Source organism: Nomascus leucogenys, chromosome 10, assembly GCF_006542625.1.
Source record: "Nomascus leucogenys isolate Asia chromosome 10, Asia_NLE_v1, whole genome shotgun sequence".
NCBI lineage: Eukaryota > Metazoa > Chordata > Mammalia > Primates > Hylobatidae > Nomascus > Nomascus leucogenys.
In genome coordinates, this window is record NC_044390.1 from 83,263,294 (window position 1) to 83,275,409 (window position 12,116).

General features: G+C 36.0%; 1 protein-coding gene and 1 non-coding gene across 3 annotated transcripts in view; one reads left to right on the top strand and one right to left on the bottom strand.

Moving 5' to 3' along the window:
* The window catches only part of MED13L (mediator complex subunit 13L), a 318,781-nt gene that overhangs the window by 121,644 nt on the left and 185,021 nt on the right, over positions 1 to 12,116 (bottom strand). The window lies entirely within an intron of this gene.
* Positions 2,102 to 2,208, top strand: LOC115837203. Its single transcript, XR_004032219.1, has one exon. It is a non-coding gene; the product is annotated as a U6 spliceosomal RNA (small nuclear RNA).

Here is a 12,116-nt window from a genome sequence, read left to right on the forward strand (position 1 = left end):
TCAATGCCATATAGAGAGAAAGGCACATCTGAGGATCATCTAGCCCTCAGGTTCCCAAACCATGTACCAAAGCACACCAGAACACCGGAGCAAATTCACAAGGGTACTATAGGACATTCTAAATTTTTTAAGAAATCAAAGTAACATTTGTCAGAGAACATGCAAACTACTAGCTCAAGTTCACAGTTTCAGTATTAGACTGTACTACCTTACCTTCAATAAAGTCAAATATTTGTGAAACTAGTTTTTTGGTGGTAGCTGTGATACAAAGTAAAATCAATGCAGATAGAAAATAAGAGTAGTGATTTCCAACCTGATTCTTTGGTTTGAGTTGTGCAGTGCTCAACAGGCATATATAAGCTGTTAACAAGCAACTGCAGCTATTTAAGAATAAATGTTATTGTTTCACTGTAGTATGTGCATTATTTGTTGAAACAGTTACTAAGTTATCAGTACATAAATACTTATTATTTGTACTTAGTAACTAGAACTGTTAGGTATTTCTTTTGGCCTACAGGAATACCAAGGTATTCCTAGGGCACTATAAAAACAATAAAGTTCAGGAACTTCTGGTTTAAGGGAACACAGTTTGCACAATCCACATTTCACTGTTCTTTAAAGGTCACAAATTTAGTGAGGTTTTACATTAATTTGTAGATTTGTGGACAGTAGAAACAGTTTCTGTCCTGACAAAGAGAGAGCCCCTATTACAGCTTGGTACTCCTCAGGACATTAACCACATTTGTAACTAACTCAGCAATCTTATCCTTATATTCTTTTATAAATTTTCTATAAAGTCCTAACTAGTCTAATGCTCCTTAAACTGCTTTTAACATCATACCTGTTCCCTCACTAATTAATGAGTTATGAAAATGTTTGGCAATTATTTGTTTTATATTTGCATTATGATGCTAATTTTGTCTTTTTGTAAACTACTTTAGGATGCTGAAGTCCTTTTCTAGTATATCTAGAAATAACTATTTTTAAAAGCCAAAATTTAAAGATTTCACTAATTACCAAGTACTTTGGAGGAATGTATGTATAAGAATATATATAGCATAAAAAAAGATTGTATACATACTCCTATGTGGTTTTCAACATTTTCTAACATTTAATAAATATATTCAGGCTGGGCACAGTGGCACACATTTGTAATCCCAGCACTTTGGAAGGCTGAGGCACTTGAGTTTGAGATCATCCCAGAAAACATAATGAGACCCTGTCTCTACAAAAAATACAAAAATTAGCCAGGCATGGTGGCACATGCCTATAGACCCAGTTACTAAGGTGACTGAGGTGGGAGGATCACCTGAGCCCAGGAAGTTGAGGCTGCAGTGAGCTGTGATCCTGCCACTGCACTCTAGCCTGGGCAGCAGAATGAGATTCTGTCTCAAAAAAATAATAAATACATTCAATCCTTTTATAATCAGAAAAATACACAATAGACTTGTTTAAATGTTGGGGATGATCTATGAATACATTCTTTTTTAAAAAGTGCTATTAATGAAAGTTTAAAAAAGTGAATGATATAGAATTAAATTCCCTCCAAAGAAACATTTTAGTACTTCATTAAATAGAGGGCTAAGGACAAAAGAATAAATGGCAATATTTGTATAATTAGTTACTTCCAATGACAGACTATGCCAGTAAACTAAATATAGAGATAACAACTTATTTTACTCTCAATTTTCCACTTATTCTTTCTAATTTTCTTTACTTCGTGTCAAACATGCTTATCTAGATCACTCTTTTCATTTCAAGCTACAGAAGTGACAAGTGCCTAAGAAGGGGAAAAACTTTCACTTTTGGGGGTATACTTATGAGGAACATGTGAGGAGCAAGCAAAGCAAAATGCAAATGAGTAAATATGTCTCTACATGTGTTGAATCATGTCCAACCAAATGAGAAAAAATATATAGAACTGTTGGTGGTTTGTGTTGGTGGTTTGTAAGGAACTTGCTTCTTTCCTCACCTGATAACTGACTCTGGATCCACTTCTGTCTGGGTCGCTTTTCACCTAAGCTGCCTCCTTTATTACCCAGAGTTGCTCTCTCATCTTACTATTAAAGATACTTGGCTCGGCACTACTTAGAACTTCCTCTTGTTCGTTTCAGAAGCATATACACAAAAATTGGAACCCTACAGAAAAGATTAACATGGCCCCTGCACAACGATGACATGCAAATTCATGAAGCAATCCACATTTTTAAAATTATAAAAAGAAAAAAAATAAAAAAGAACTCCATATTATGTGTGAAATATTGAAAATGGACTACCACACTTGTAGTGGGTCCTAATAGTCAAAAGGCCTCTTTACAACTACATATGAATATAAGACCAAAGTCAAACCTCTGAAAACATTTGGTCTAAGGGAGGGAATGTTATGGGAGTTCCAGCATCTGCTTTTAATGAATGATTTATAGAACAAAGGACCTGAATATATGTAAACAACATCAAATGATTTGAAAGAGGAATAATAAAATGTTACACACTACTATCCCTAAATTAGGATCATTTAATTTTGACAAGTTGACAGGTTTGATTCATAAAACTGCGTAAGGTACTACCAGAACCAAGAAAAATTTATGAAACAGGCTTTCAAAGATTTATCTAGTCATTCATTCAGTCATTTACGTTTATTATCTCATTTAATCTTGTGTAGGCCAGGCGTGGTGGCTCATATCTGTAATCCCAGCACTTTCGGAGGCCAAGTTGGGTGGATCACTTGAGGCCAGGAGTTTGAGACCAGCCTGGCCATCTGGCGAAACCGTCTCTACTAAAAATACAAAAATTAGCCAGGCGTGGTGGTACATGCCTATAAGCCCAGCTACTCAGGAGGCTGAGGCATGAGGATCACTTGAACCCGGAATGGAGGTTGCAGTGAGTCAAAATCACGTCACTGCACTTCAGCCTGGAAGACAGAGAAAGACTGTCTCAAGGAAGAGAGAAAAAAAAGAAAAACCTGCGCAACAAAGTGGACATCATTCCTACTCAGTAGGGTTTAGAAACGAAAAGCACAGAAGCAGAAACATAGCATATGGTGAGTAGACCAGTTTGATTATGCACACTAAGAGCATAATTAAGAATGGGATTTATAATAAAGTCTGAAACTTCTGTCATTTATTTTCAGAGGAGCAGGCTATTGGTTGGCAAATTCAGATCTATCAGGAAAACTCGTAATAATGCATATGTTCATCACTTCCTGAAAATGCTGCACGTACAAAAAGTCATAATTCTTGAGCTAAAAATTTAGAATTCTGAGTATTTATCGTGTGGGTCAGGACAACTGGCCCCTGTTCCTCTGCCTCCCTTTACCTGGCATCACCCTAGCCTCAGTTATAACTTGGTCCCTCAGTACCTTCAACTGATTCTGAAAATGCCTGACGTGTTTAAAGGAGTTACAAATGGTACTGCATTCCTCCTCAGTTAAAGGAGATCAAATATACAGGATGCCAATGTCTCAAATGAAGACTACACAATGATGTAGCCAGAAGAATTACAAGAGTTCTGAAACAGGTAATGATTGAATTTTATAGCAAGTCAAAGCACAAATACAGAACTCTTGGTTCTGCATCATCTGTAGAGCATACCTTGTATTGTACTTCAAACACTGAGCCATGTTCAAACTTACCAGTGTAATATTCCTCAAAGGAAGAATCCTCTAGTTTGAAATGTACTGAATGATTTTATCAATTTTTTACTGTGTATTTTTAGCACCATGTGCTTCTAAGGCTTGGGGAAAAGGGTGAGCCTTTCCACTCTTAAAGTGTCCTTTGGTAACTTACCTTTTTGAACCCACAAAACATGCTTGAAATGATCAAGGAATAATGCACGACAGTACATATTCATTCTACTACCTGAGCATACTCGTGTTCAAGTCAGTATATAGTTCAAGTCATATATAGTAGTATATGCTCTCAGAGAAGGGGTAAATGGAGGGCGGCAGGTAAAGTTGAAAATGTAAAAGTATATACAATCCCAATTTTTCTATTTTCACATATTGTTAAGAGATATCATCATGTCTTGTTTCTTTCACTAAAGAATTCTAGTTGAGTGGGATATTTCAATAGTGAAATTAAAGCCCAAAAATATTTATTCAAGAACACAACAAATCATTAGCAGAAAAATGTTATTTGAAAGAGGTGAACTATTTTCTGATATAAAGCTTAAATTCTAAAATACAAAAATTAGCCGGGCGTGGTGGCATGCACCTGTAATCCCAGCTACTCAGGAGGCTGAAACAGGACAATTGCTTGAACCCAAGAGGCGGAGGTTGCAGTGAGCTGCCAGCATCCAGCCTGGGTGACAGAGCAGGAATCTGTTGCCAAAAAAAAAAAAAAAAAAAGAAGAAGAAAAAGAAATGAAGGTGTGGAGATGACATGCTACACTGAAATTGATGTTTTAAATCACAGAGACAAATCCCAAAATTTACCAGCCAACAGCCCAATTCTCTTTTAGTGGTAAGTACCCCCTATATATGTAGTTATTTTTTTTAAATCTCAGTTAACACGGACATACTTTTAGCCAACTGTTTTCAATTATATATACTGCTATGTCCATTTATTTTTCTACATTCTCAATAACAGTTAACACTAAAGAAACAATACTACTCAATTTCAAGAGTACATAATTATCCCTGAAATGTTGCCTAACAATGTTCCCTCTAGGGTCCTCTGTGTGCAAATTCCTACTTTATATATGAAGCACGTTTAAGATCTCAAAATGTGTTGAGGCTATTTCTACTACAAGAATTGCAATTCACAATCCAGCATGACGGGACAAAGTCCAAAAGTACTGTAGGCTTTCTATTAAAAAATACTCATACTAAAATAAGGGTCACAAACAGCCTAATTGCTCAGACTTGAACAAACCACTCAATAATGAATAACACTGATAAATAACCATACAAAACCAGTAATTATAAGAATCAAAGATCTTAACCCAATTATAAAATAGTTTAAAAGATCATCTATCAACATCAAGATAAGAATCGTGAAGAGACTATTTCTATTTTAATGACATAACTCAATTTTTGTTTTATGTTAGATTACTTTTCAAACCTCAGTTACCATTTTGATCCTAAAGCATGTGAAATACATTTACAAAGGAAAAGTATGTCCTATTCAGTTTAACCCAACCTTTTGTGCTGAGAATTATAGATCTTGAGTAGAAAAAAAAGGTAAAATTATGATGTACACTGGAAACTAAAATAAATGATTTTATATTAAAGATTCAATTTAGGAGTAATGTAGGAATGGGGAAAGGAGAAAGACTAAATTCTCATCTTCTATAGTATGAATTCAAGAGAAGACTAAAATCATACACACACACACACACACACACACACACACGACATTAAGAACAGCAGAATAAACATGCTATTGATAAATTTAGAGGTAAAATGCCAGAAGAAACATAAATGTTACTTCAGGGGAGCAACTCAAAGAAGAGAGATGGAATTTAACTTGAATTGCCAGGGAAGACAGAGTGGGTGGGAGAGAAAGAATACAAACAAAGAGAAAATGAGTTTAGACTATGCTAGAACTGTGAAGGGCAACTCTGGCTGGATAAAATGGCTTCTGCTGGGGAGCAGAAATGCTAGACAACGCTTGGGCAATCCCTACACAATTGACACCACATTATGTTCTTCTGTTGGAGAGTGCTTCACCAAAAGCAGTCTAACCAAAGTATATACAAGGGCAGAGTGATTTGAGACAAAAGAAACTACAAGTCAAGAGACACAGGCAGAAGACAACAAAAACAGACCTGACATTCTATCAACGAGGCAGCTCCACAGTTTCCGTAAAATTTAGTATTTTAATTTAGCAGTTTTCCATGATATTCTTTTTTTTGAAACAAAGTCTTGCTCTTGTTGCCCAGGCTTGAGTGCAACGGTGCGATCTCAGCTCACTGCAACCTCTGCCTCCTGGGTTCAAGTGATTCTCCTGCCTCAGCCTCCCGACTAGCTGGGATTACAGGCTCGCACCACCACGCCCAGCTAATTTTGTATTTTTAGTAGAGACGGAGTTTCTCCATGTTGGTCAGGCTGGTCTCAAACTCCCGACCTCAAATGATCTGCCTGTCTCGGCCTCCCAAAGTGCTAGGATTATAGGCGTGAACTACTGTGCCCGGCCCATGATATTCTTTAACCATAAATATCAAGCTATTATACTTCAATCTTATACAACTGTTAATAAAATCCTAAATGAAGCATGCAAGCCACACTTAACAGGTTCTCAGAGACAGATCTAATAATTTCTACGAACCATACTTAAAAGCTTTATTTTTATAATATCCTTTAACACTCCACAACAAATAGTCATATTGTTATAACATACATTATGCATTTTCAAAATTTTTTCCTTTGACTCCATAAAAGGATAGCAACAGAACCACAATGCTAGTAAACACCATATTTTCAAATTCATACCAAAATCATGGTGATTTCAAACATTTGCTAAGACTACTTCTTTAAAATTAGAAAACAGCGGATGTCATTTTAGGGGTAAAAATCAGTATAGGATATGACATTTCTTATATTGCCATTATGCAGAAAGATTTATAGTAGAAACACCTACCTTATTTAATGCAAATTGTGTATATAAAAACTGATTCATAAATATTTGATTGGCAAGCTTTCTCTAGTACAAGAAATTACCAAAATCATAAAAAATTATCCTTATTTTTTCTAAATATTACTACCACCAGTTTCACTACTAATAGCAAACAGCTACCATTACACAATAACCAGACGTTAGGTTCTGTATTAGCTACTTTATTTATGCTATCTTATTCAATCCCATAAAATTCATCTACAAAAAAAGGCAATCTTAAGTAATTTTAAGTTTAATAGAATTTATTTATATAATCTGTTTCTTAACATTTTAAATTGTTTCCTTAAACTAATGAGGAAAAAAATGTTAGAAAAAAAGTGTAAAGTCAACCAAAAGCAAAAATATGAAACTGTATTCTTAACCATCTTTTCAGAAATGAATATTCTTGTCGAAAGAGAAATGTTCTGAAATCTAACTCTAATCTATAATGCTTTCCCCCTGCTGCCAAGTTGCTACACAGATGCCACAGTCAGAAAATTTTACCAAGCGTGATCACACTTTTCAAGGAAAGGACCCCATTTACTAACAGCACACTACGAATCAAACAGGCAGCCATCCCTCAATCACCTCCATTCCCCTTACAATCCTATCATCTGCCTTTCAGCCTTGTTTGGTCACCTCCCAGACCTTCCTTCCTCTTACTGGTCTATCTCATTTCTCATCATCCTACCTCATTCTGCAAAAAAAGTTCATAAGGGCTGTTAAGAAACATTTGTATAGAGCACTAAAAGTGCATCACGAATAGGTTTTATATAAATGTTAACTCCAAGTATATAATAAAGATCTTTTATGTCTATACATTTTTTAAAAGATGGTACCCTCCTTGACAAAGGATGGCACGCAATGTCAAGTTTTACATCCTAAAATACGTATCAGGTTCCCCTCCCAGTAGTACAAAGTAGTTCCTTCCATTCCAACATGACACTCCCTTTAAATAACAACTATAAATTATGAAGAAGATATTAAAATCTGCAAAAACCTGAGTTACCAAATGCAGGCAGATCCTGGGGGAGGGGCAAGAGTTTACCACCAGAAGGAGGAAATGGCACTGAATCAATCATCCTCATTCTCATCACAGTTGTCCACCTACCCCTCCACCCCCGTTTTTAAACAGTTTGTAGCATAGGGCAGACTGAACCACAATAGCTAAAACTGAACAGAAACCCGACCTTGATTCTTAGAGGCAAAGAACCAGAGGACTGAGTTAAACAGACCACAGCTGCCGAAAATGAGAACAGAAATTCTGGAAAGAAGAGAATCAGAGACACAAACTCTGCTCAAATCTCTGGCCAATTCCTAAATTATGTGCATGGTGCAGGCTCTCAACAGCCCTTGGAAGGCTAAAACAGTGGTTTTCAACCAGGGGTGACTTGCCCTCCCAGGGAAAATCTGGCACTATCTGGAGACATTTTGGGTTGTCACGACTGAGGGATGAGGGTGTGACTGGCATCAGGTAGGGAGAGATCAGGGATGCTGCTGAAAATCCTACAATGCACAGGACAGCTCTCACAATTATCCAGCCCATGAATCAACAGTGCCAAGGCTGAGAAACCCTAGGATAAAAGAAGTAAAGAAATTCCAGCTTCTGCCCACCACAAAAGAGACAATAGTTTGGAGTCTGAATTCAGCCAAAGTTAACTCCTTGCTTAAAAAAGAAAGAAAAGAAAAGAGGAGAGGGGAGGGGAGGTGAGATCAAAATTCAGCCAAAATTAACTCCTTGCTCTTAAAAAAGAAAAAAAAAAAAAAAAAGGAGAAAAGAAAAGGCCAAAACAACAACGCGTTCAAAGATAACAGAATCCAGAGTCTCCACACTATATCATTGTTCAGAATATAATTCAAAATTATTCAACATATGAAAAAACAAGAAAAATCTAACCCATATTCAAGAGAAAACACAACCAATGGAGAAAATCCAGATTTTTTTTAGTAGCAAAAAATCTGTAAGCAATTATTGTAAGCAGCTTAAGGACATAAAGGAAAATGTGCTGACAATGAATAAACAAATACAAAATGACAGCTGAGAAATGGAAATGATAAAAAAAGGTCCATGGAAATTATGGAACTGAAAATGACAATATCGAAAATAAAACATACACTTTCCAGTTATTTAAATCTTTTTTTAGAATCTGCCTTCTTTTATGTCCACACCATAGTAATGTTCACTAAATTCTTTTCTATAAAGATGGGATCTCACTGTGTTGCCCAGGCCAGACTTGGACTCCTGAACTCCTGGGCTCAAGCAATCCTCCTGCCTCAGTCTCTCAACTAGCTAGGACTATATGCCTATGCCACAGCACCCAGTGATTTTCACTAAATCTTGACTATAATAATATAAACCAGAAACTAAATGGAAATGAAAAGGATGATATCATCTAAACAAACATTTGATATTATTAAACCAATGGGTTCAGTCTGAAAACATACCATAAGTATTACAGTATCCTTTTAGGATTAACAATAGAGGTGGCAGAAATATATGGTAGACTATAACAGGAATTCATAAGTAATAATCTCAAGATTCTTAAATTTTTAAGCCACACTGGAAAATTAATTTATACTTAGTACAGCTGAAATTTTCCAAATTAAGACAACATTCCCCTCTCGCCTACACAGATGAACTGTTTTCTCATTTTGTAAATAAATACAAAATAAATGTGGAAATGAAAAAATATAGTAATAGCATAAAAATAGGAGCAGTCACTTCCCTCAGACAAGTCTGTTTTTAACTTGCCATAAAATTTCCCCTATGTTACTGAGATGCCATGAAAAAAGAATGGAAACAACCTTCCAGCATATTCATTTTTACACTTTCTCTAAATTCTAAATACTTCAGCAAAGTATGCCGAATTTAGCTACATTTACAAAGCAGAGGATAAAACATTCCTTTTTAAATGTAGTCAAATTCTAGAGTAATCCATTTCATTAATCTATGAGAATGATCTAGTTGATATACTGCAATATCATTCTATGGTACTTAGGCTTAGTCTATTATTTGGTCAGAAAAACATACCATGAACAATATCCTAAATGAGGCTGAGATATGAGTAAACTGAACAGTACTTCCATCATGCTACCAAAAGGTTAAACTTTGAACCTTTATTCATTCATGCTCTGAAGCTTCAACCGACTTTGTTTCCAACATGGAAAGTGGCTTTCGGCCAAGACACCTTAAGCAAAGGTGAATAGGTGGTCACCTCTGTAATAAAAACTGAAATTAACACCTCAACTCCCATTTGGTACCTACAATTTCTCCTCCCATTTCTTGATCTGATTATGAGTATCGTTACTCAAGTTAACATAATCCTTCCCTCTCTACAAACATGTTCTTTTAAAATTTTCCAACTCTTGAGAAGAATTATATCAAATCTCTTGCAGTGGTGAATACAAGAGTTACTTTCTGCTTACAGCAGAACTAAATACAATGAAGGTAACATGCTCTGAGTGGTAGAGAAAAAAAGAATGAAAGATATGGATATATACAGAGACATACATAGACAGGACATGTCCAGACTTCACCAACTTCACTTCACTTAGAGAATCAGAGAATCGGAAAGCTAAAAGACAATTTAGAAATAAATGCTAACACTGAAGTCCCAAAGGATTCGCTAAGTCCCCCAAGGTCAAATAATTAATGGAAGATCATCTACATTTCCGGATGAACGGTCTACTGAACAAGGAGAGATTTGTTTCAAGCTTAGTTTCAGTTATTTAGCAGGAATTTAAAAAGGAATTACAATAATGGTATTCTCTCGACCTCTCCAGTATATTAAAAAACAAGGTATAGGTCAGGCGCAGTGGCTGATGCCTGTAATACCAGCACTTTGGGAGGCCAAGGCAGGTGGATCACCTGAGGTCAAGAGTTCGAGACCAGCCTGGCCAACATGGTGAAATCCCGTCTCTACTAAAAATACAAAATTAGCCAGGTGTGGTGGTGCATGCCTGTGATCCCAGCTACTTGGGAGCTGAGGCAGAAGAATTACTTGAACCTGGGGGACGCTGCAGTGAGCTGACATCACGCCTGTGCACTCCAGCCTGGGCGACAGAGCAGAACTCTGTCTCAAAAAAAAAAAAAAAAAAAGAATTAAAAAACAAGGAATATCTTTAACTATCAAAAAGAATTAAAAAAACAAGGTATATCTTTTACTATAAGGTATTTTCAATCCTTCTCGAAAATAGCACATATTTAAATATATTTTACTTTAAAGTGTAAAAATCAATAATTATTGTTGACATATACTGTTTAGACCACTAATAGCACAAATGAAAAATAAAAAGTAACAGTCATAACTTCTTTTCAGTTATTAAGAAAAAAAGAAAAAACTAGAACAGTTAGATAGAAAGCAAATGCTGTCTTTATCATCACCTCTGGTTGAAGTGGTCTTTCAATTTAACATTCCCCTATATATGTTTATGAAACTACAGAGCAAAGTACCTGGTACATGGAAGATACTTTTTAAAATTATAGCTACTACTATTAAGCTTTATCACATGCCCTTATTAAGTGTTTGTCTGCTCCCTTCCTGGAATCAACAGTTTTGTGTTTTGCAGCTACTTGTAAAAAATATGGCAAGAGCTCTACATTCAGTATCTTCACTTCAACTCCCATTTATAACGCAAGCTACTGCAATCTGAATTTCACCACTTGAAACTGCCAATGTTATAGTCACCATGACTACATAATTGCCAAATCTAATAGTCTTTATAGTACATGTTTTACATGCCTCTATGGCAGACACAGCTGATCAATCTTGAAACTTTAAAATCCCATGGTTCTGGTAACACCAGTCTCTCTTGGTTCTCATTTCCAGTTGACTCTTCAGTCTCCTTTATGTATTGTTTCTCTACCCATTCTACAAATGTTGATGATCCCCAAAACTCTAACTTCATACCTCTTCTCACTTTTCACACAATCCCCAAATATATTCAAATGGCAGAATACTGTAAGTCCCTCAGATAGACTCTCAAAAAATGACTAAATATTTTATAGAACTACATAAAAAAGCTGTAAAACTATTATGCATGATTATGTAAGTCCAAATTGCCCCATTAATATTTATCTATGGATTTCCCATCAGCAAGCCCTTATTAACAGATAGGCACCACATGTGCAAAGTAAATTTATGAGTAAAACAGAAAAAATTATAGATAGCTACTGATCTCATTTTTCTGGACACTAAAAAGAGGCCTGCTTTACCGTTCACACTTGAAGTGTCTGCTCACCTTCTACACTAGGGATCCCTTCTCTGCCTTCTTATCTGGGCATCTCTACAAACTAAATAACACAGATGACTGGGCTCTAACAGAGTCTGGGCAAAAAGAGGAGGATGGAGAGAAGGCACACCACTCAAGAACAGGGCAGGTTTGCTCATGAGTCAGTGATAGCAAATTAATTCAGAAAATGGAGGAGCAGGTTGTTATCTTTGACGAGATAAAGGGGAGGATGAAGAAAGGAAAGGAAGGGAAAGTTTCAAAATGCTAAATATGGTTCTCCCACATCAAAAC